This window comes from Myotis brandtii, unplaced genomic scaffold, assembly GCF_000412655.1.
Source record: "Myotis brandtii unplaced genomic scaffold, ASM41265v1 scaffold10, whole genome shotgun sequence".
In the NCBI taxonomy this organism is placed as follows: Eukaryota; Metazoa; Chordata; class Mammalia; order Chiroptera; family Vespertilionidae; genus Myotis; species Myotis brandtii.
The window spans coordinates 744,129-768,649 of NW_005353325.1; positions in this window are offsets into that span (position 1 = coordinate 744,129).

Below are 24,521 nucleotides of genomic sequence, written 5' to 3' on the forward strand. Positions count from 1 at the left end.
TAAAGATACAAATTATGAACAACAAATACACATCTATCAATAAGTGAATCCAAAAATCAAGTGAATAAATAATCTGATGAACAGTATGAACTGGTGATTATAATAGAATCAGGGACATAGAAAGGGATTGGACTTACTATTCTTGGGGGGGAAAGGGGTGTGGGGGGTGCGGGAAGAGATTGGACAATAATCTTGCACCTATGGATGAGGACAGTGGGTGGGGAGTGAGGGCAGAGGGTGGGGTGGGAACTGGGTGGAGGGGAGTTATGGTGGGAAAAAAGAGGAACCAATGTAATAATCTGAACAATAAAGATTTAATTTAAAAAAAAGATTTAATTCAAATACATTGTCCTGCAGTTTTCTGAGATTTGCCAGTTTTAATACCTAGTACATACCAAGCATTGTGTGTGTGTGTGTGTATGTATTCTTCACAAGCCTAGTCTAAAATAAATGAAGGCAGACTCCTGTGTCCAACCCTTCATCCCACAGAGCTTCTTGAGGGACCTTAGGCCAATCAGAGCCTTTGTGCCTAGGCCTTTCTCTGTAAAGTGGGGACTCCAAAGGGTTGCATGGATTTAATAAGTTAATATAAATGATTTGTTACAATTATGCCCGACATTAGTAGGAAAAAAGATATGTGTAAGCTCTTATTACTATCATGTTATTTTTTAGAGGTGAAAGTTCTTTTTTTAGAAAAGTCCTATGAATACCACTGAAAGATCTGGGTTTGATTTAGGATCTGCTCCCACAGCCTTTGTGTTTTTCTCTCTGCTGTGTTCTGTTGCAGTTTTGGATCCATCAAATTTGATTTTCTACTTAATAGAAAGTCATTTATATAAATATATATACCAACCTGGGAATTATATGTAATGACGTCAAAGTATTGAGAAACTGAGCTACATACTGTGTTTTCTGGAATTAAATAGTTTGAAGGACTGTGGGGTCTGACAATTATTTGATAGGTGATCTAGCAAAAAATGCATATTTAAATGTAATTAGATCTATACAGTATGATTATTCATAATATGTATAAATGATTAGTAAATAAAATATAAAAAGTATATTGAAAAATGTATATCAAATAATATAGTGTTAAAAATAAGTTTTTTGTTATTTGCAAAACATTTACACTTTTTATACAAGAACATTTAAAAAATCCTAATACACTTTTAAATCTAAATTAACTTAAAATCTATTCTAGTTATATTTCTAAAAAAATCAACAGTATAGTAAAGATTAATTTCTAAATTAATACAGGCTTTAATAGTTTTAATCTTTGAAAGCTTACACATGGACTTTGGATTACTTAAAGTTATTATAATAATATTTAACTTTGAGTCATTTACCTTTATTGCAGATGTCTTTACATTTCTGAAATTCAGGCACACATCTTCATGCTTACAGTAGCATTCATACCTTACAGAGAGACCATGGATGTAGGCGAATGTTTTTTCAGTGTAACTAAACTGTTGCTCACTGACCTTCTCCTATCTTTTTCACTCCTTACTGACACCTTCTTCTCTCAAAACCCATGCAAAATAGTAGCAAAAATAACATGTGAATTTTGCCTTTTGCCTTTTGGGAGTTGGATTTTTTATATTCCTGACCTGCTTTACATTTAAAAGAATTTATACATACAAACTAATCTTTCTCTCATGCTACTGCACATCTTAGCATCATAATGGCCAGATGAAATGCAGGATTTTCAGCAGACATGGGAATAAGGGGATAATAACTTCGTTCAATTAAATTCAAAAATAGATCCCAAGAACCTGCATATCATAATTGTTGAACCTGTTAGATGTATAATTATTTCACCCTGCTGCACCGAATAGCATCCCACCAGTCCACTTGATTCTGTATTATTACATGCCAATTTTTAGAGTGTGGTCCCACTGTCCTGTTAATGCATTTTTCAGAACTATAAAAACCCTTAATATATGCTGTCAGTTAATGAATCAACAGAATGGTTTCCATGGCAGCTTAGCTTCTAAAGCAAACCTTGTAAATACTTCCTTGGAAAATGTTTACTGGTATGCACTGCGATGTGTTTAAAATTTTTGACACACTGTCTATTGCATGATGTGAGAAGGAGTGGAAGAATTTGTTTATTTGAGATTTAAATAAAGACTCTATTTCCAAATGGTTAGATTTTATTCATGGTTGAGTAGATGATTTGCAACTGTAATAGACAGAGGTTTTATAAAATATTTGTGTAAAATACCATCTTAATTTGAATAAAAAATAGTTCAGATTTTTGAGGGATTGGGTTTGTGAAGTAATTAATATTTGTGTAGGATAAAATTGACCATTATTCAAATTATATTTCTATTTATTTATGATCTTTCTGGCACCTTTGGTTTTGGTATGGCAATCAGGGGAAGATATTGCAGAATGCCTTATTATTTTCAAAGCAAGAGTATGAGTTTTCTGTATATATATTCTTGTCATCCATTTCATGAAAACTAGTTTCTAGCTGGAGTGCACACAAAATCATATATTTGATATTAACTATTTCTTAAGTTATGTTATGGTAGTACCTAGTCGTGTGCTATGATAATTGGAATGTTTGCTGGGTGAATGTTCAAGTGCATGAATACATTAAATTTTCATAAAACCAGCTGTTCATCCTCATTCTCCCCTCCAGCCAGGCTTATCAAAAGCACTTGGAATATGAAGAGAAACAAAAGTACATTATTTTAGCTTATTACCCAGACTACAGAGTTAATTATGCGCTAATTCAAGCTTCTGCAGGAAATCTTTAGGGATTCTCTAGATTGAGCCACTTCTAGTCTTATGTCTCAGCAAATCTATTTCACCAAAGAGTGAATATTAATATACTTATTTAATAAAATCATTACTGCTATGAATATACAGCAAAATTCATTGTAGGGATAACTTATAGATTAATACTAAAATATCCCATCAACTCCTATGTATTCCATTTGACTCATCCCATTATTCAGATTAAACTGAGGAACAAGCATCCTTAATATTCAAATAGCAATGCTTCATAAGACACAGCACAGTGTGGAATCCGACTATTTGAAGAGATCAGTGTGACTGCCAAAATCTAATATAGCCCAGAATTAACTCTGTAGCTTTCTCTACATCAGCTTTCTTACATTCATACTAAAAAACAAGTGTCAGACTTTACCTGACTTTCATGATCCATTATCCTTATAGTGACCAAGTAGAAAATAACTTGAAATGACCATAGTAAGGTAAGTATTGAGGTGTGTAATTTTATCCAGTAATAATCTGTGAACAGTCTTTAACTCATTCAAAATATTCAGTTCAATTGAAGGAAAACCCCATTCGATTTATTTTCTGCACACCAATTTTTCACATGCAATTACCCTCTTACTTCCTTCTTAGAATCTTAAAAAAATTATAAAATCAGGGTGAGGGGAGTATCAAGTTGTGAGAGCATGTAAATGCAGATGTGTTCTGATTCTCTAGTTGGTACTGGGTTCCACATACCTATACGCTAAAGAATTATGCATGATGCTTACGATGACCAAATGGATGGCATTCAATCTCTTCGCTTCTTCAATAACTCTTATTGCTAAGAATGGAGAATATAAGCTGTGTTTAAGCATTTTGCAGTATTGTTAAAGCCAGACATATGATCAAGTGTGTGTATATGATTAAGCTTCTTTTATTTCTATTGTTTGCATGATAAACTACTTATCCTATCTAATAATAGACAAAGATTGAAATTAACCATACCTCCGCTACACCTCCCATTGGCTAATGAGCAAGATATGCAAATTAACCGCCAACGAAGATGGCGGATAATTTGCATACTGCAGGCAGATCCTGCTGCGCTGCCCAAGGCGAGATCCTGGCCTGCTGTGTCTTGGGCGGGGTGGGTGGGGCAGACGGGGCGAGCGGCAGCATGATCCAAGCTGCTGTCCGCCCAAGGCGGGATCCTGGCCTGCAGTGTCTTGGGCAGGGTGGGCAGGGCAGGCAGGGTGAGTGGCAGCGTGATCCGTGAGAGGGCACAGGTTGGGCTGAGGGACCCCCCTTCCCTGCAAGTGCACAAATTTTTGTTCATGGGCATTCTAGTAAAATATAAAATTGGGAAACATTTTAATTGTTGCATTTCTTAAAGTAATGTTAGTTTCTTAGAATGACAAAGAACTGTATATTCACATCTACCCATGTATAAAAGAGTAAATGTTGTATATAAGTGATGAATACTAATGAAAAGTCCAATTGTGAGAAGTGCTGTGTCAGAAATGATTGCCTGAGGGAAGGGGGGAGGGGGAGGTAGAAGAGGGTAAAGGGGGGAGAAATGGTGATGGAAGGAAACTTGACTTGGGGTGGTGAGCACAATACAATATACACATGATATATTGTAGAATTGTATACCCTGAGAGCTATATAATTTTATGAACCAATGTCACCTCAATAGATTAAATTTTAAAAAGTGTCAAGGAAATCCTTGTCTTACGTAGTGACATTCTGTTTTCTAGACAGCTTTAGAAAATCTACTTGAGTCCACCTTCCCTCCCAGGAGCATGCCCAGGACTCTCCCTTCACAAGGCAGATTCTGAAACCCACAGGAAAACAAAATCTCTCCTTAAATACAGAGGATGAAAAGATAAAATCAAGGAAATTGTCTTACGTAGTGACATTCTGTTTTCTAGACAGCTTTAGAAAATCTACTTGAGTCCACCTTCCCTCCCAGGAGCATGCCGCCCACTCTCCCTTCACAAGGCAGATTCTGAAACCCACAGGAAAACAAAACCGCAACCAAAGGAGCAACCACAGCCCAAGGAGCCACTGCCACCCAGAGAGCAACCACTGAATGACTCAACATCTAGATGTCAGTGAGAAGATACATGGGTAGGCAAAGAAACCCCCAAAGGAAAGAAAAGGAGGACTCGCCAGAAAAGCAGCTAAGTGAGACAGAGGCATGCAACATGACAGAAAAAGAATTCAGATTAAGGGCCCTAGAGTGCATAAACCGGATGGAGGAAAAAATCAACTACTTATGCAAGAAGCAAGAAGAAACAGATGAAAAAATCAACTACTTATGCAAGAAGCAAGAAGAAACAGATGAAAAAATCAACTACTTATGCAAGAAGCAAGAAGAAACAGATGAAAAAATCAATAACTTATGCAAGACCCAAGAAGAAATGAAGAGCGATATAGCTGCAATAAAAAACACCATTGAAAGCATCAACAGTAGACTAGGAGAAGCGGAGGACCGAATTAGTGAATTAGAAGACAAGGAAGCAAAACACACCCAAACTGTACTGCAATTGGAGAAAAAAATTAAAAGACAGGAGGAGAGCCTAAGGGAGCTTTGGGACAACATGAAACGAAACAACATACGAATAATAGGGGTGCCAGAACAACAGAAAGAGGAACAAGGATTAGAAAACCTATTCGAAGAAATAATATCAGAAAACTTCCCTGAGGTGGGGAAGAAAAAAGTCACACAAGCCCAGAGAGTCCCAAACAAGGTGAATCCGAAAAGACCCACACCAAGACACATCATAATTACCATGGCAAATGTTCAGGACAAAGAGAGAATCTTACAGGCTGCAAGAGAGAGACGGAAAGTTACATACAAGGGATCTCCCATTAGATTATCAAATGATTTCTCAACAGAAACACATCAGGCCAGAAAAGAATGGACGGAAATTTACAAAGTGATGCAAAGCAAAGGACTGAACCCAAGAATACTCTATCCAGCAAGGCTATCATTCAAAATTGAAGGGGAAATAAGAAGCTTCACAGACAAAAAAAGGCTAAGGGAGTTTATCACCACCAAGCCAGCAATGCAAGAAATGCTAAAGGGACTGGTGTAAAAAGAAGGAATAAAAAGCTCAGAAAGAAAACAGCCACACAAAAAAAGAAATGGCTACAAACAAGTACCTTTCAATAATAACTTTAAACGTAAACGGACTAAATGCTCCAACCAAAAGACATCGAGTGGCTGAATGGATAAAAAAACATGACCCATACATCTGCTGTCTACAAGAGACCCACCTCATTAGAAGGGACTCACACAGACTGAAAGTGAAGGGATGGAAAAATATCTTTCACGCAAATGGAAAGGAAAAGAAAGCTGGGGTAGCAATACTTATATCAGACAAAATAGACCTCAAAGTGAAGGCCATAACAAGAGATAAGGAAGGCCACTTCATAATACTAAAGGGATCAATACAACAAGAAGATATAACCCTGGTAAACATATATGCACCCAATGCAGGAGCACCCAAATACATAAAAAAACTCCTGGAAGATATCAAAGGAGAGATCGACAACAATACAATCATAGTAGGGGACTTTAATACACCACTGACACCACTGGATAAGCCCGCTAGACAAACAATCAGCAAAGAAACAGCAATCCTAAATGACTCACTAGATCAGATGGACTTAATTGACATCTTCAGAACACTTCACCCCAAAGCCATGGAATATACATTCCTCTCAGGTGCTCATGGGACATATTCAAAAATAGACCACATATTGGGTCACAAGCAAAGTCTCCACAAATTCAAGAAGATTGAAATCATAAAAAGCTTCTTCTCAGACCACGATGGCATAATGTTAGAAATAAACTACAATAAAAACAACCCAAAATACTCAAACACTTGGAAGCTGAATAGCATGTTATTAAATATTGATTGGGTTACCAATGACATCAAAGAAGAAATTAAAAACATCCTGGACACTAATGACAATGAAAACACAACAATCCAAAACCTATGGGACACAATGAAAGCAGTCCTGAGAGGGAAGTTTATAGCTCTACAGGCCTATCTCAAAAAACAAGAAAAAATGGTAGTAAATCATCTAACTCTTCAACTCAAAGAATTAGAAAGAGAGCAACAAGAAAACCCCAGAGTGAGCAGAAGGAAGGAGATAATAAAGATTAGAGCAGAAATAAATGACATAGAGACCAAAAAAACAATACAGAAAATCAATGAAACCAAGAGCTGGTTCTTTGAAAGGATAAACAAGATCGACAAACCTCTAGCCAGGCTCACCAAGAAGCAAAGAGAGAGGACCCAAATAAACCAAATCAGAAACGATAGAGGCGAAATAACAACAGACCCCACAGAAATACAAATGATTGTTAAACAATACTATGGACAGCTCTACTCCAACAAACTAGACAACCTGGAGGAAATGGACAAATTCCTAGGAAAATACAACATTCCAAAACTCAATCAGGAAGAATCTAAAAATCTCAATAGGCCAATAACTATGGAAGAAATTGAAGCAGTCATCAAAAAGCTCCCAGCAAACAAAAGCCCAGGACCAGATGGCTTCTCAGGGGAGTTTTACCAAACTTTCAAGGAAGAACTAAAACCTATCCTCCTCAGACTACTACAAAAAATTCAGGAGGAAGGAACACTTCCAAGCTCATTCTATGAAGCCAGCATCACCCTAATACCAAAACCAGGTAAAGACAACACAATGAAAGAGAATTACAGGCCAATATCCCTCATGAACATAGATGCCAAAATCCTCAACAAAATCTTAGCAAATCGGATCCAACAGTACATCAGAAAGATCATACACCATGACCAAGTAGGATTTATCCCAGGAATGCAAGGATGGTACAACATCCGTAAATCAATAAACGTAATACATCACATAAACAAATTGAAAGAAAAAAACCACATGGTCATATCAATTGATGCAGAAAAAGCATTCGACAAAATCCAACACCCATTTTTGATAAAAACTCTCAGCAAGGTGGGAATAGAAGGATCATACCTCAACATAATAAAAGCCATATATGACAGGCCCACAGCCAACATCATACTCAATGGACAAAAACTAACACCATTTCCCCTAAGAACAGGAACAAGACAGGGATGCCCACTCTCGCCACTCCTCTTCAACATAGTCCTGGAAGTATTAGCCATTGCAATTAGACAAGAAGAAGAAATAAAAGGCATCCAAATTGGAAAAGAGGAAGTAAAACTGTCCTTATTTGCAGACGACATGATATTATACATACAAAACCCTAGAGACTCCATCAAAAAACTACTAGACTTAATACATGAATTTGGCAATGTAGCAGGATACAAAATTAACCCCAAGAAATCTGAGGCATTTCTATACACCAATAGTGAACTTTCAGAAAGAGAGATTATAAAAACAATCCCATTTACCATCGCACCAAAAAAATTAAGATACCTAGGAATAAACTTAACTAAAGAGGTAAAAGACCTCTACTCAGAAAACTACAGGACGTTGAAAAAAGAGATAGAGGAAGACATAAAGAGATGGAAGAACATACCATGTTCTTGGATTGGTAGAATCAACATCATTAAAATGTCCATACTACCCAAAGCAATCTATAAATTCAACGCACTTCCCATTAAAATACCAATGGCCTACTTCAAAGATCTAGAACGAACTCTCCAAAAATTCATCTGGAATAAAAAAAGACCCCGAATAGCTGCAGCGATCCTGAGAAAGAACAAAGTAGGTGGGATCTCAATGCCAGATATCAAGCTGTATTACAAAGCCACTGTTCTCAAAACTGCCTGGTACTGGCACAAGAACAGACATATAGATCAGTGGAATAGAATAGAGAGTCCAGAAATTAGCCCGAACCAATATGCTCAATTAATATTTGACAAAGGAGGCAAGAACATACAATGGAGCCAAGATAGTCTCTTCAATAAATGGTGTTGGGAAAATTGGACAGATATATGCAAGAAAATGAAACTAGACCACCAACTTACACCATACACAAGAATAAACTCAAAATGGATAAAGGACTTAAATGTACGACAGGAAACCATAAAAATTCTAGAAGAATCCAAAGGCAACAAAATCTCAGACATATGCCAAAGCAATTTCTTCACTGATACAGCTCCTAGGGCAGTTGAAACTAAAGAGAAAATGAACAAATGGGACTACATCAAAATAAAAAGCTTCTGCACAGCAAAAGAAACCATCAACAAAACAACAAGAAAACCCACTGCGTGGGAAAACATATTTGCCAACGTCATATCTGATAAGGGCCTAATCTCCAAAATTTATAGGGAACTCATACAACTTAACAAAAAGAAGATAAACAATCCAATCAAAAAATGGGCAAAGGATCTAAATAGACACCTTTCAAAAGAGGACATTCAGAAAGCCAAGAGACATATGAAAACATGCTCAAAGTCACTAATCATCCGAGAGATGCAAATCAAAACAACAATGAGGTACCATCTCACACCTGTCAGAATGGCTATCATCAACAAATCAACAAACGACAAGTGCTGGAGAGGATGTGGAGAAAAAGGAACACTTGTGCACTGCTGGTGGGAATGCAGACTGGTGCAGCCACTATGGAAGACAGTATGGAGTTTCCTCAAAAAACTGGAAATGGAACTCCCATTTGACCCTGTGATCCCACTTCTAGGAATATATCCCAAGAAACCAGAAACACCAATCAGAAAGGATATGTGCACCCATATGTTCATAGCAGCACAATTCACCATAGCTAAGATCTGGAAACAGCCTAAGTGCCCATCAGTAGATGAATGGATTAGAAAACTGTGGTACATCTACACGATGGAATACTATGCTGCTGTAAAAAAGAAGGAACTCTTACAATTTGCAACGGCATGGATGGAGCTGGAGAGCATTATGCTAAGTGAAATAAGCCAGTCAATGAAGGAAAAATACCACATGATCTCACTCATTCATGGATAATAAAGACCATTACAAACTTTTGAACAATAATAGATACAGAGGCAGAGCTGCCTCAAACTGATTGTCAAACTGCAGTGGGAAGGCCAGAGAGGGTTGGGGGGCAGAAGGGAGGGGAGTAAGAGATCAACCGAAGGACTTGTATGCATGCATATAAGCAAAACCAATGGACATAAGACACTGGGGGGTAAGGGAGGGCAGGGGATTGTCAAGGGCGGGGAAAAAAAGGACACATATGTAATACCCTTTGTAATACTTTAAGCAATAAAAAAAAAAGAAAATCTACTTGATCTTTTCATACTTACAGCACCAGTATATCTATAAACTCAATTTTCAAGCTTAAACAAAAGCACACTTTATGAGACATTATAATTCTTTGAATGGGGATTCTATAGTTATGTATCTAATATTGCTCAAAACTGTAAGTCAGTGTTAACTGCATTGTGTACCTCGGAGAAGATTTTCTGGCAAACCAGAACAAAGGGATTTGTTTTCTAGATTGTCTATTCTGATATCCAGGTGTGAAAATCTATAATAATAAAAGGTAATATGCTAATTAGATCAGACGTCCTTCCAGACTTCATTCCAGACGTGCTTCCAGACAAAGCCAGGGCCGGAGCAAAGCCCGGGTCCCAGGTGCCTGCCAGTGGCCAGAGGAGGGAAGTCCAGTCCCGTGTGTCAGAGGGAAGCCGGTGCCGGCAGCGGAGGAAAGAAAGGCCTACTCTTGCACGAATTTTTGTGCATCAGGCCTCCAATATAACTATATTTTACTAACCTGGGTTTATTCATGAGAACAGCAAATAAGATATTTTTGTGACTTTTATGGAACATCATATTGAGAAAAGAACACTCAGAGTAACTGATTGATATCACCTTTTGAATCATAATGTCAGTGATTTTTAAATGATATTGTACATTTTACACTTGTATGAATTTTTGTGCATCAGGCCTCCAATATAACTATATTTTACTAACCTGGGTTTATTCATGAGAACAGCAAATAAGATATTTTTGTGACTTTTATGGAACATCATATTGAGAAAAGAACACTCAGAGTAACTGATTGATATCACCTTTTGAATCATAATGTCAGTGATTTTTAAATGATATTGTACATTTTAGAGAGTTTAAGCATTTCCTCCAGCATATTTTTCTTTTCCTTCAATAATATAACACTTTGTCCTCAATAATAGTCTCCTTTTTTTCACCTGAAATAAAAAGAATATGTGGGTAAACATTTTAAATATTTTGTTAAAACATCCGTAACCCAATCATCTGAGGTAGCACAGAATAGAGCTTTCGCATCCTGTGACAGATTTTTCAGAATATACATCCCCCAGCCCCCTACCCACTCCCAACACACACATACACACACTGTTGTCCACAAATTTAGTTTGTATGCATTGCTTTTATCTTGTCCTTTTCACTTAACAAATCTTGAAAATTAGCCCTCATTGTTATATATAATGCACTAATTCTTTTCCAATGATACATTTTATTCCATTGTATAGAAGTAAACAATTCATTAGTCTTTCACTAGTGAGTATATATTTATTCTGCACAGGGGTGTTTCATGTATCTATAATTAAGTCTGATAAATTCCTTCAGTTTAGTCTCAAAGTACCCTCCAAAGAGATTGCATAATTACTCCATCCTTAATAATGTCTGAGAATATATGTTTCCCTCGTTTGTGGCCTTAAGTGATATCTAATATTTACTAAAGAAAATCATGTAAGAAAAAATATACTGTAGTTTCAAACAGTATTTCTTATATAGGTGAAATTCTACATCTTTTTACATGTGGAAAAACGTATTACTCTTTTTACCAACTCTCTGATTATGTCCTTTGCTTATTTTTCAAATTGGGCTTTGGGTTCCAGATATCTATTCTTGTAAAAATGCTACTTGTAATGTACAGACTACAATGCTCAATTTCATTCTTTTAGCTGGACAAAAAATTAAGGAGACCTGCAAAACAATCTGAATGCAGAATTTTGATTTAAAAAATACCTCAAATACATACAGAAAAAGGATCCGTATAATTAAATCTATGTATCTCCCCCCTCATATAGTTTCAATAGTTATTAATACTTTGCCAATCATGTTTCTCATTTATTCTATTTCCAACACACACACACATTGTAACCACTATTCACATTTTTTGGAGTTCCCCTCCCGCCCCGTGTGTTTGTTGTTGTTGTTTTGTTTTGCTTATTAAAGGAAAATCCCAGCACCATATCATCACACCCTCAATATACATTGGTGTGCTTAATAAAGACCAGTTCAAATAAACAAGCAAGGCATTAAAGTTTATTTAATGCCATATAATATACATGCTCAGATTTCTCCAGTTGTTTCAAAGATATATTTTAATATTGATTTGTTCAAATCAGGATCCATAAAGTACTCTCGTTTGGCCTTTGTTGTTGTGGTTATTGTTTTGGTATGCCACTTAATTTTCTCTTATTTTCTAGCAATCCCCTAATCCTTTATTTTTGTGATGTGTGAATTTTTGGAGACAAATACAGAATGCCCAATTAGCTGGATTTGGCTAATTCATTCTTATTATGATAATTAAAGGATCCACTAGACATCACATGAATTCTTTCAGAGATCTTTACATGTGACTCAGCTTTTCCTCAGTTCTTTATTCTTAGTTTCGAAATCTAAAAAAATACATTCTATCTACACTACTGACAAATTTATAGCCAAATACTGATTGCCAAAAGCAAAACAAACACACCCTTAAACTATTAACTATACATTTAACAGAAGATAATAAACACAATCTTATGAAGAAAATTAATATGGAAGCTCAAAAAAGAATAAAAATAAAATGATATATCTATTTTATGAATGAAATAACAAATATTATAAAAATGGTAATTATCCTGTTTAGTAAAAATTCTATTTAGATTTTTTCCCCCACATAAACTTGTTAAGTTGATCCTAAAATTTATATGGAAGAATAAAGAACAACTAAATAGGCAAGATAATTGTGAAGAAAATAATTTGCTTCAATAGTAAAACATATTATAAAGCTATAATAATCTAACATGTGGCATCTGATAATGGACTAATGGATAACTATATAAACCTGAGCCATGGATATTCACATATATGGAAAAATTGGAAAATTATTAATAAATAATTATGGAGAATCTGTTATTTATGATGCAATTATAAAAATTAGAACACTAGAAATTTACAAACACTTCTACCCTTGACTTGGAATGTATACATAACTGAAAAATAATATACAAAAAGTACACAAATTATATTACAATTTGTATATAAAAGACATACAAGTATATTTGTGTATTGATGTATATTTACAAAAATATATTTGAGCCCTAACCGGTTTGGCTCAGTGGATAGAGCGTTGGCCTGTGGACTGGAGGGTCCCAGGTTCGATTCCGGTCAAGGGCATGTATCTTGGTTGTGGGCACATCCTCAATAGGGAGTGTGCAGGAGGCAGCTGATTGATGTTTCTCTCTCATCAATGTTTCTAACTGCCTCTTAGGAGATATAATATTTTAGTGGATAGAGGAAAAGCATAGGATGACTGTCACTTTTATACAATTTTTTTATTGTTGACATTTTAACATCTACTTAATAAAAATTAACCAAATGAATATAAAATATTAGAGAATACAGGAAGGATATTTTAATACTGCTGGAGAGGAAATATTTCTTAATCAAAACATATAAAGCTGAAATCAGGCAAATCTGTATCTTAAGGAATAAATATGAAATTTACCTTAGTTTGGTTGGTGATTTTCTTACTTTGCAGTCACTGTGCTTAATACAATTATTCCCATATTTCTCCTTAATTAATAGTCCTTGAAAATATACATTCAGCTTCTTTGATTGCCTCTTTAAAGCACTACCTCAAAGTTTGATTGATTTCCATCAATTTTTAACATATATTAACTTGAGGATTTGCAAATAAAGAAGAACCACATAAAACGCATCACCTACTCACAGGATTAGTAAAGATTAGTAATCCAGACCTGCTCTATGAAAACTTCATTTCTGTGCCTTTTCTTAAATTTTCAACAAATTGTGTCTCATAGAGAAAATTGCTACAAAGTTAAGAATGATTTTTTGAGAATATGAAAGTATATTTTATGTGCAACAGACCAGAAAACAACTTAATCTGACAACAGTGATAATTACCAGTATATGATCAGGGAACCTGTTATTGGTTATAAAACCCTAGAGCAATATTTCAGGTAATGAAGAACAACCATAGGACATCAGCACAATGAGGCTCATTTTTCCATGGCGCAGTAAAGTATGCAACATGCATAGATTCTAAGAAACTATTGTGTCAACAATCATCTATTTTATGAGTGACAGTGATAGAGGTATTACCTTTTCTCTTTTATGTGTCAGGGAGATCCCTGTAGTAAAACATTATTCTCAATTCTACATCTATGTATGTAAAAATTCTCTTTGTATAGAAAATTTCCAAAGAAACTGTAAGATCTAAGCATTTCTGCACTTATTTATGTCTTCAAATGATATTGGTAGGTTAGACAAGCATGATTTCCTTTGTAGAAAAAGTTCTGCAATTCTTCAAATAGCAAGCTTACTGAAGTAGAAAGGGATCTAAATCTTATTATACATTCCACAGCCTGTCATTCAAGGACATGATGTATCCTGGTCTATAGTTCCCCAAGGCCTCTCTTTAGTTTTTCATTTAAAATAATTCAATTTACTCCAAACCAATTTAATACGTATTTATTAAATTTTTAGCAAGTTTTAATGGCAATTTGTCAGACACTGCTCAAGTTGATTTCTCTCGAGCCTGTTATTGAGCAAGCACAAATGATGCAAAGGGTACATAGGGATAAGGATAGAAGTGAACAGAAATAATTCCCTGGTTTCTCATGAGGTCCTCAAGGATATAGAGTGGAAACCAGCCAAGTACTGAGGGCCACGTCAGTATTCAGTCTCAGAGATCTCCCTACAGACATGTGAGGCAACCCCAAAATAACTTATTTATACTTTTTACCGCTACCATATGTGGGTTTCCACAATTTAGAAAAAAAATTCTCATAAATTCCTGGTGAATCTAAAACCCTCTTTTATAGCAATACTAGAGGCTCAGTGCACAAATTCATGCACCAGTGGGGTCCCTCAGCCTGGCCTGAGGGATCAGGCCCAAACTGGTTCTCCAACATCCCCCGAGGGGTCCCGGATTGTGAGAGGGTGCAGGCCAGGCCAAGGGACCCCACTGGTGCATGATCGGGGTCAGGGAGAGATGCGGGAGGTTGGCCAGCAGGAGGTTGGCCAGCTGGGGAGAGACCACAGGAGGGCTCCAGGGGATGCCCAGTCCGTCTCGCTCCATCCCAATTGGCCGGACCCCAGCAGCAAGTTAACCTACCAGTCAGAGTGTCTGCTCACTGGTGGTCAGTCCATGTCATAGCGAGTGGTTGAACGGCCTTAGCATATCATTAGCATATTATGCTTTGATTGGTTGAACGGACGAGTGGCCAATTGGACACTTAGCATATTAGGCTTTTATTATATAGGATGGCAGAGTAAAAACTGCAGTTGCAGAATTCACAAAAATCTGGGTCCAGTTGCCAAATTAGCCACATTTGTTCACTGTTATTTTAGTTTAGATTTCTTAGGGCATTGTAGCACTTTCAGATTGGCGGGGTTTTTGAAAACCTATCTTTATTGTTGAAAGTATTAAAGTTGTCCTCTTTTTGTTCCCCATCGTCCCCCTTCACCTCACTCTCATCCCTCCCAGGTCTTCACTGCACTATTGTCTGTGTCCATGGGTTACGCATATATGCATATAAGGTTTTTGGTTATCACTAAGTTACATGCATTAAGTCCTCTGTCTTTTCGATAGCTCATTTCTTTTTATCACTGAGTAGTATTCATTTAATTAATATACCACAGTTTATTCACACACTTACTGGGGTATATTTTACTTACTTCCTGTTGGGGAAATTATGAATAAAACTGCTGTAAACATTCACAAGTAGTCTTTTTTGTGGAGACACATTTTTAACTCCTTTGGGTAAATACCTCAGCGCGCACTTTTGAATCATATGCTAAGAATATGTTTAGCTTTCTAAAACTGTCTTCCAAAGTGGCCATATCATTTTGCATTTCCACCAGGAATGAGTGTGAGTTCCTGTGGTTACACATCCTTGCCAGCATGAGGAATATCTGAACATCTTTACACATGTTCATTTGCCATCTGTGTTTCTTAATTGGTGAGGTGTATGTCCAAATATTCTCCCAGTTTTTAATTGGATTGTTTGTTTTTGCATTGTTGAATATTAAGAGTCCTTTGTAGCCTGGCTGGCATGGCTCAGTGGTTGAGCATTGACCTATGAGCCAGGAGGTTACGGTTGGATTCCAGGTCAGGGCACATGCCATGGTTGTGGGCTGGATCCCTGTGTGGGGCGTGCAGGAGGCAGCCGATCAGTGATTATCTCTCATCATTGATGTTTCTATTTCTCTCTCCTTTACCCTTCCTGTCCGAAATAAATAAAAAATATATCTTAAAAAAAAGAGAGTTCTTTGTATATTTTGGAAACAAGTTTTTATTTAAACCAGATATGTGCTTTGCAAAAATTTCCTCCACCCCCCCATTCTGTGACTTATCATTTTATTCCCTTATCAGAATTGTTCCCACAGCAAAAGTTTTCACTTTATAAAGTCCATTTTATTTCTTTTATTGATTTTGCTTTTGGTGTTTTATCAAAAACACATTGCTAAATATTGGTTCACCTAGATTTCTCCTCTTATAGCAATGTTTACATTGCTACCAGCAGTGTATGAGAGTTCTCTTTTCTCCACAACCTTTCCAGAACTGGTTATTTCTTGTTTTATTGCTTTCCATGTCTTGATAGGGAACACCTAGCGTGGGTTTATGGAAGACAGGGCAGTAGGAAGTCTAATTTCCTATTTCTACGCATGAATATCTAGATCTTGTTCTACAGTTGTACCTCCCATAGAACCCTTGCATACATTTGCATACACTCGGATTAAAAATAAAGTGTCCTACATGGATAGATATAGATAGACTAGAGGCCGGGTGCACAAAATCTGTGCACTCAGGGTGGTGGGGGGGGCGTCTCTCAGCCTGGATTGCAAGAGGGTGCAGGCCAGGCCAAGGGACCCCACTGGTGCACGATGGGGTCCGGGGAGGGATGCAGTAGATTGGCCAGCCAGGGAGGAACTATGGGAGGGCACCAGGGCATGTCTGGCCCTTCTTGCTCAGTCCCGATCAGCTGGACCCCAGCAGCAATCTAACCCACCAGTCGGAGCATCTGCCCCCTGGTGGTCAGTGCACGTCATAGCGAGCGGTTGAGCAACCTTAGCATATCATTAGCATATTATGCTTTGATTGGTTGAACGGATGACTGGATGACCAGACACTTAGCATATTAGGCTTTTATTATATAAGATAGATGATAGATAGATAGAAGATAGATTTATTGATAAAAATAGATAGATATATGTATATCCTGTTTTCCCTAGTATTATTTTACCCAGATCTATTTAAGTGATCAAGTTCTATTCACCCTGGGAGACTCAGAATAAAAACTTAAATATCTCATAGGCATTGCAATATATTCTAGAAACCTTCACTGTTACCCTTATGACTCTGACACTGCCTCATTACTTCAACTGATGTTTGCAAAGCTCTATAATATTGTTACATACATTTAAAACATTATCTTATACCACTGTTTTGCACTTTTCCCCACCAGAGTAATAGCTTCTTAATGACAATATTAAAAGGGACTGGCACCAAATAGGTACTCAATTTTTTGAAGTATAATCCTTTTTCCAACCCATGATACCCTCTACACTGAATCACCTATTATGTTCACATCTGTTTTAGTACTTTCTTATATATAGCTTTTTATTATGACCTAAACATTTTATACTTCAGTCTTTTAAAAAATATATTTTTTATTGATTTCAGAGAGGAAGGGAGAGGGAGAGAGAGACAGAAACATCAATGATGAGAGAGAATCATTGATCAGCCACCTCCCGCATGCCCCCCACTGGGAATTGAGCCCTCAACCCAGGCATGTGCCCCTAACCAGAATCAAACCTCAAACTTATGACCCTTCAGTCCGCAGGCAGATGCTCTATCCACTGAGTCAAACCAGCAAGGCTATATTTTAGTCTTTTACATAACAAGAATACAAGCTCTTGAGGTCAGGAATTTAACTCTTATGTTCCACACAGATGTTCAGTGTATAAATATTAATGGGAAAACTTTCAATTACTTCATATATATATAGTTTAAATTTAAAAAAAACTATTACATTATAAAAAGGGAAGTGAGCTATCTATGTAATCCATTACATGAACCAAGCATAAACACAGACATATTAGGTAGCTTTTAATTTTTGTTTGTTTTCTTGTTTTAAATCTCATGGACTAGTTGTGTCTTTGATAACTAGAGAAGCAAACAGGTTGATTAAAGGAGTTAACCTGATGTGGTAGATTAGCGTATGATTTTTCTCTTTACTCCTTCCTTGTTATAGAATTACATCCCACTCTCTCCCAAAGGGACTTTGCAGCAGTTCCCACAAGAGCAGGCAGGACATAGTTCCCCACATGATTGTTGTCGGACTTGCACCTATCTGCAGGCAGTCCCTCAGCTTGAGGAATGGAGATTTTATCCTTTATTGCCAACTAGACACACATCACTTCAAATTTTCTGTTCCCTTTTCAAAGGCATGCTTCAATGATTTTTTCCTCCATCTCATACAGTATTGTGTGTGTTGCTCTTTATTTGATCATATCAAGTGATGTACAAACACTAAAACTGTTAATTTGAAAAAAGATCAAAGGGATTTAAAAGTTTTAAACTATTAATTTACAGAAAATGAAACCCCATGGATAAAATGATATGAAAAGGCAATTTCTATAGTAAATAGAGATAACACATTCAGCCCACAGTGATATACCTCAATCAGACTGACAAACCTAGATACATATCAAGGGTTGAGTTTTAGGTGACAAAACAGTAACCAGCATGAATTTGTGGGAATGAAAACTGGCACAGCTGTTCTGTAGAGCACTTTAATAGGATGTAGTAAATCTTACGAGCATATGAAGCGTGACCCAACAAATCCGCTCCCCATCCAACCATACAAACAGGTTCAAAATAGATTTTTTCAGAATGTTAATGGCAGAATTGTTTGTAGAAGCAGAGAGATTGAAATATTCTAGGTGTTTCTAATGAGAACAGTTAAGTAATATGCAGATAATATATACTATGGAATAGTATGCGGCAGTAGCAGTTTGAAACAATGAATAAATGCAATTTTTACACTAATGTGGACAGATCTTTAAGATATAGTGTCAAGTGAAAAGTTAACATGGAAAACAATCTAGTGCACAATGCAATATGTATAGAAGCAGCATACATGCAAGCAGGTTAAAACTTACAGATTCTAGAGCCAGATACTATCTGGGTATGACTTCCTGCTAGCTGTGTGACCTTGGGGAAAATCACATGACCCCTCTGTCAGTTTCCTCATTTGTAAATAGAGGAAATACTACTAGTTACATCAAAACATGGTTGTAATATTTAAATGAGTTAATATATAAAACACTTTTAAGAGTGCTTGACTCGTATTAAGAGCTAAATACTTCGCCGAAACCGGTTTGGCTCAGTGGATAGAGCGTCGGCCTAAAATATATACATACATCCCAAATATGATATATTTTTAAGAAGACCTATGTATTTTTCTGATGATATATAAAAGTAAGAATATGTTTAAGGGCAGGAAAGGTGTAAAAAAATAAAATGTGGAGAATAAGTAAAAGATAATATAACATATGAGAGAGGACTGGCAAAAATTGACGGCAGTCTAATGAATGGAAGAGCATGATAAACAAAACTATCTTCAGTTGAGATTTAATCTAATCTAAAATTAATTTATTTATCTTATGCACTGTTTTAACTTTGACTGTGTTCAGGCTTTTTCAGGACAACCTTAGTTGGAATTCAATTTTTGCACAAATCTTTAGCAGCAAAAGTCACATTAGATTACGTGTATAGAAAATGGCATCTTAAAACCTTATAGGAAATCATATAAAGAGACTCCATCAAAATTCAGTGTTCCTCAATCTCACCACAACAATATATACACACACAAAACTTCTGATTGAAAATAAATTATTTTCTGGTTTGTATAAAAGGAAAGGGGAATTGAGTTTGCCCTGCTAGAGTGTCAACATCCACTGTTTTTTAATAGCTTTATCCCTCACACATATAAGCATGCCTGACATTTAGCCGATTCTCAATTATTTGTTTAGTTAATCAACCGATATTATAACCAGATATATTCACTCCTCTCTCACTGGTGAATTTTGCTTGCATATTTAAGATCTTATTCTCTTGCAGTAAGTACTTCACCGATAATAAACGTAATCCTAATGATGGATGATCTCTTTCTTTCCATGCCTGCACGGAGTTGCCCAATTAATGAAGCCTGACAGATGCAGATGCTGTTTCTTTCTGTCCCCAGGCCCATGAAAATGACCCGAGGAGCATATTAGAAGCCTTTGGATGCAGTACATAGAGTCAGCATTTTGTTTTCTGTTTTAAGCCCATTGTCTAAAATGAATTAAGTGAGGCCCCAGGCCTGAACTGAGCTGCTCCCCTCCCCTCCTCTCTCCAATGTGTTTGAAGTCAGTGTAGCAAGAGTTCTGCAATAGCATTTTGCTTTTGCCCTTATTTCGTCCTGAATTTGTTAGGAGGTATAACATCTTGTTAAATCCTCATCAACTTCTTCTTCCTGATTCAGAAGACCCTACTCACTATGACCTCAGTGGGACCCAATCTTGCCATCCCCTCACTTGTACTTAGAGACTCCTAGGGTGGGTGCCACCCCCCAGACCAGTGTCCTTAGCTATCCAGTGGATGTAAATCAGACCAAATCTTATTTCACATCTGCGGGTGCAGTGTTCTTGTTCCTTGTCCTGTCCGTTTCTCAAATCTTGGCCATGTCAATTTCCAAGCCACTTTCTGCTTCTGCAGACCTGATTCCCATACTGAGTTGTGATTGAACATCTGCATGCTAACATGACAAATTGTGTAAACGTGTTTGCTAAAGTTTTCTTTTCAGTTATCCAAGAGGAGCAATACCAAACAGAACTCTGGTTAATTAAAAGAGAACATATGTCAACGAATATGTTTATGCCTTGATCTATAATTTTAACAAGCAGCTTTTTTTTGGTCCCCAGTATCTGAAGGAGATAAAACTTCAGAGATTCTTCCCATTAAAAGTAACTTCGATGATATATAGAAAAAATGTTCTTTTGTACTATGTAAAATATGTCAATATTCACAATATCTTTATCTCCTCTTACTCTTCTTATACATTTGTTAAAATTTTTGAAAAATGGTTTTGAAATTTTCTCACTGTATAAATTTGATTTAGTAATTAAATATACCACATAATCCTTCAAAATATATCAATTAATAATTGTGGAATGATAGCAATGATGAAAATATAATAGTAATAATAGGTTTTAATACTTAAATATTATACCTTAGGATCAATAGGAAGTATATTGATTTCTCTCACAGTAGAGAGTAGCACCACAAACCACGCTGGGTTGCTACGCGAATTGAACTTGGCACATATTAAGTGCTCAACACGTGTTATATATGATTATCAATATATACTATGCTTCTATATAATGCAAAAAAATATTCAGCATAGCTTTATATTAAAATATGAGAGCAAAAGCGTGTAATGTAAGAGTAACTGTATTCAGGAATTGCATTATTGATAAGAGTAGAGGAGAATATTTTTAGCTTCCTGTGGGTTTTCCTTGAAGCTGGCTGATCTAAATGGTTCTTTTATCTTTAAAGAGACTAATTAGGGCTTTAGAGTTGACATTTCATAGCAAGGTCTCCTGACATGTCCTGTGGTGGAGATTACTGCTGCTCATAAAACACAACGCCCATCATATCATGCTATGGAGGAAAACAGCAAGACACATCATTTACCGTGTTGGATGGGTTGATGCAGTTAGCCCCTTTATTCAAAACCAAGGTCAGCATGTTCAGTAATTAGGATAGATTTTGCTTTAGTGTTTGTTTTTCTTTGACTTAGACAGCTATAAGTAGTCTCTTGTATATTGACATTAGTTACATAGCCTTGTTTTGTGTACAATAATTGAAGGTTTGTTTAATGCACCCTTTGTTTATTTAATGTGTATTGTGAATTATTCTGCCACCATAATATCTAATAAATCATACTGTTTGCTGTTTACAGAGTACTTGCTATCTTAAGATTAAAAATTTGTTCTCAGGCAACTCCTTGGGAAGTAGGAGAATCTCTATGAAATAGTAAGTAAACCCTATATTTATAAATGACATTTCAAAAAATACATAGTTGATCTTTTTGAATTCCATTCTTGAGACAATAAACATTAAATGAGAATTCAACAGGTTATTTGAATGGTTTTAGTTTCACTTTATCAAAGCCAGATCTGTATGTCTAGTTGGAGTGCATGGTGAATTTAGAAGAGATTATTTTATTCAGATCCCCAGTATTTGATAAAAGATTTTTGCTTTTCCATAGTCATTTAAATTGTTGCTGACATACAAATGCTTAGCAATTGTATATTGAGACTAATAGAGAGAACTCTGAATTGGGAACTTAAGTGCATTTACCTTATATACTAATATAAAATTATCTAGGTTGGTGAAACAACATAGTTCACTATTCAAAAAAAGTTAGAATTTTTTAGTAACATCAAGAATAGTAATAAGTTGTAAAACAAAGCATACCTTTTTAAAAATAATTACATGTTATAATTAATTTAGATCAGAGGTCCTCAAACTACAGACCATGGGCCACATGCAAATACAAATATTGTATTTGTTCCCGTTTTGTTTTTTTACTTCAAAATAAGATATGTGCAGTGTGCATAGGAATTTGTTCATAGTTTTTTTTTAAACTATAGTCCGACCCTCCAGCGGTATGAGGGACAGTGAACTAGCCCCCTGTTTAAAAGATTTGAGGACCCCTGATTTAGATCATACTGTCAAAGAGCATGGATTCTGCTGTCACATCATCTGTGTAATAATTCTTTTAAAAAATATTTTTGTTGATTTCATAGAGGACAGGAGAGGGAGAGAGATAGAAACATCAATGATGAGAGAGATTCATTGGTTGGCTGCCTCCTACATGCCCACTAATGGGGATCGAGCCCACAATCTAAGCATGTGCCCTTGACTGAAATCAAACCCAGGACCCTTCAGTCAGCAGGCCTACACTCTATCCACTGAGCCAAACCACCTGGGGATGGTTTAGTATTCTAATTGCCACTAAAAATTATTTATCTTCCCTGAGCATTAGGTTCCATGTATCTAAAGTATGGATAATAACAGTAGCCAATTGGATGTGTGTTTATGAAGATTAAGTGTGTTAATATAGGTAAAGCATACAGAAGAGTGATAGTATGCAATAAACACTCAAAATATTCTTAATTTTCTTAATATAAAATGTCAATATAAAGAACAAAATAAGATACATATTTGCAATAAGTATGATATTTGGTTATAGTATTTTTTCATAAATATATTAGAAATAATTAAAATAGATCAACAGAGAAAAGACATCAATAGATCATTTAAAAAAAAGGACATGTTATTTAGGAGAAGGGTAAACTTCATTGATAAACAAAATAATATCTATTAAAAATTGAAATATAACTTTAATATTTTAAATTTGCATAGATAATGGGGAAATATAAGAATCCTAGAGGCCTTGTGCACATAATTTGTGCACTTGGAGAGTCCCTCAGCCCGGCCTGCACCCTCTCATAGTCCAGGAGCCCTTGGGGGATTTCTGATTGATGGCTTAGGTCTGCTCCCTGGGGGAGGGGGCCTAAGCTGGCAGTCAGACATCCTTAGCACTGCCATGGAGGCGGGAGAGGCTCACGCCACTGCCTCTGTGCTCTCCAGCCCTAAGACCAGCTCAGGACTTCTGGCTGAGCAGTGCTTCACCTGTGGGAGCACAATGACCACCAGGGGACAGGTGCATTGAGCATCTGCTCCCTGGTGGTCATTGTGCATTATAGTGATCAGTTGTTCCGCTGTTTGGTCGATTTGCATATTAGCCTTTTATTATATAAAACTAGAGGCCCGGTGCACAAAAATTTGTGCACTCAGGAGGGTCCCTCAGCCCAGCCTATGCCCCCTCTTAGTCTGGGACCCCTCGGAGGATGTCCACCTGCTGGCTTAGGCCAGCTCCCTGGGGGATCAAGCGCAAGCTGGCAGTCAGACATCCCTCTGGCAGCCTGGGAGCCCTCGGGGGACGTCACTTGCCAGCAGGGACCAGGCCTAAGCTGCAGTCGGACATCCTTAGTGCTGCTGAGGAGGCAGGAGAGGCTCCCACCACCACCGCTGTACTGGCAGCTATCAGCCTGGCTTGTGGCTGAGCAGAGCTCCCCCTGTGGGAGTGCACTGACCACCAGGAGGCAGCTCCTGCATTGAGTGTCTGCCTCTTGGTGGTCAGTCTGTGTCATAGTGACCAGTCATTCCCAGTCTTTCTGCTGTTAGGGTCAATTTGCATATTACCCTTTTATTATATAGAATAGAGGCCTGGTGCACTGGTGGGGGCCAACTGGTTTGCCCTGAATGGTGCCCAGGATCAGGGTGGGGGTCCCGCTGGGGTGCCTGGCCAACCTGGGTGAGGGACTGATGGCTGTTTTCAGGCTGCCCAAACCCCCTTCAGGGTGGGGGTTCCTACTGGTGTGCCTGTCAAGCCTGGGTGAGGGGCTGATGGCTGTTTTCAGGCTGCCCAAACCCC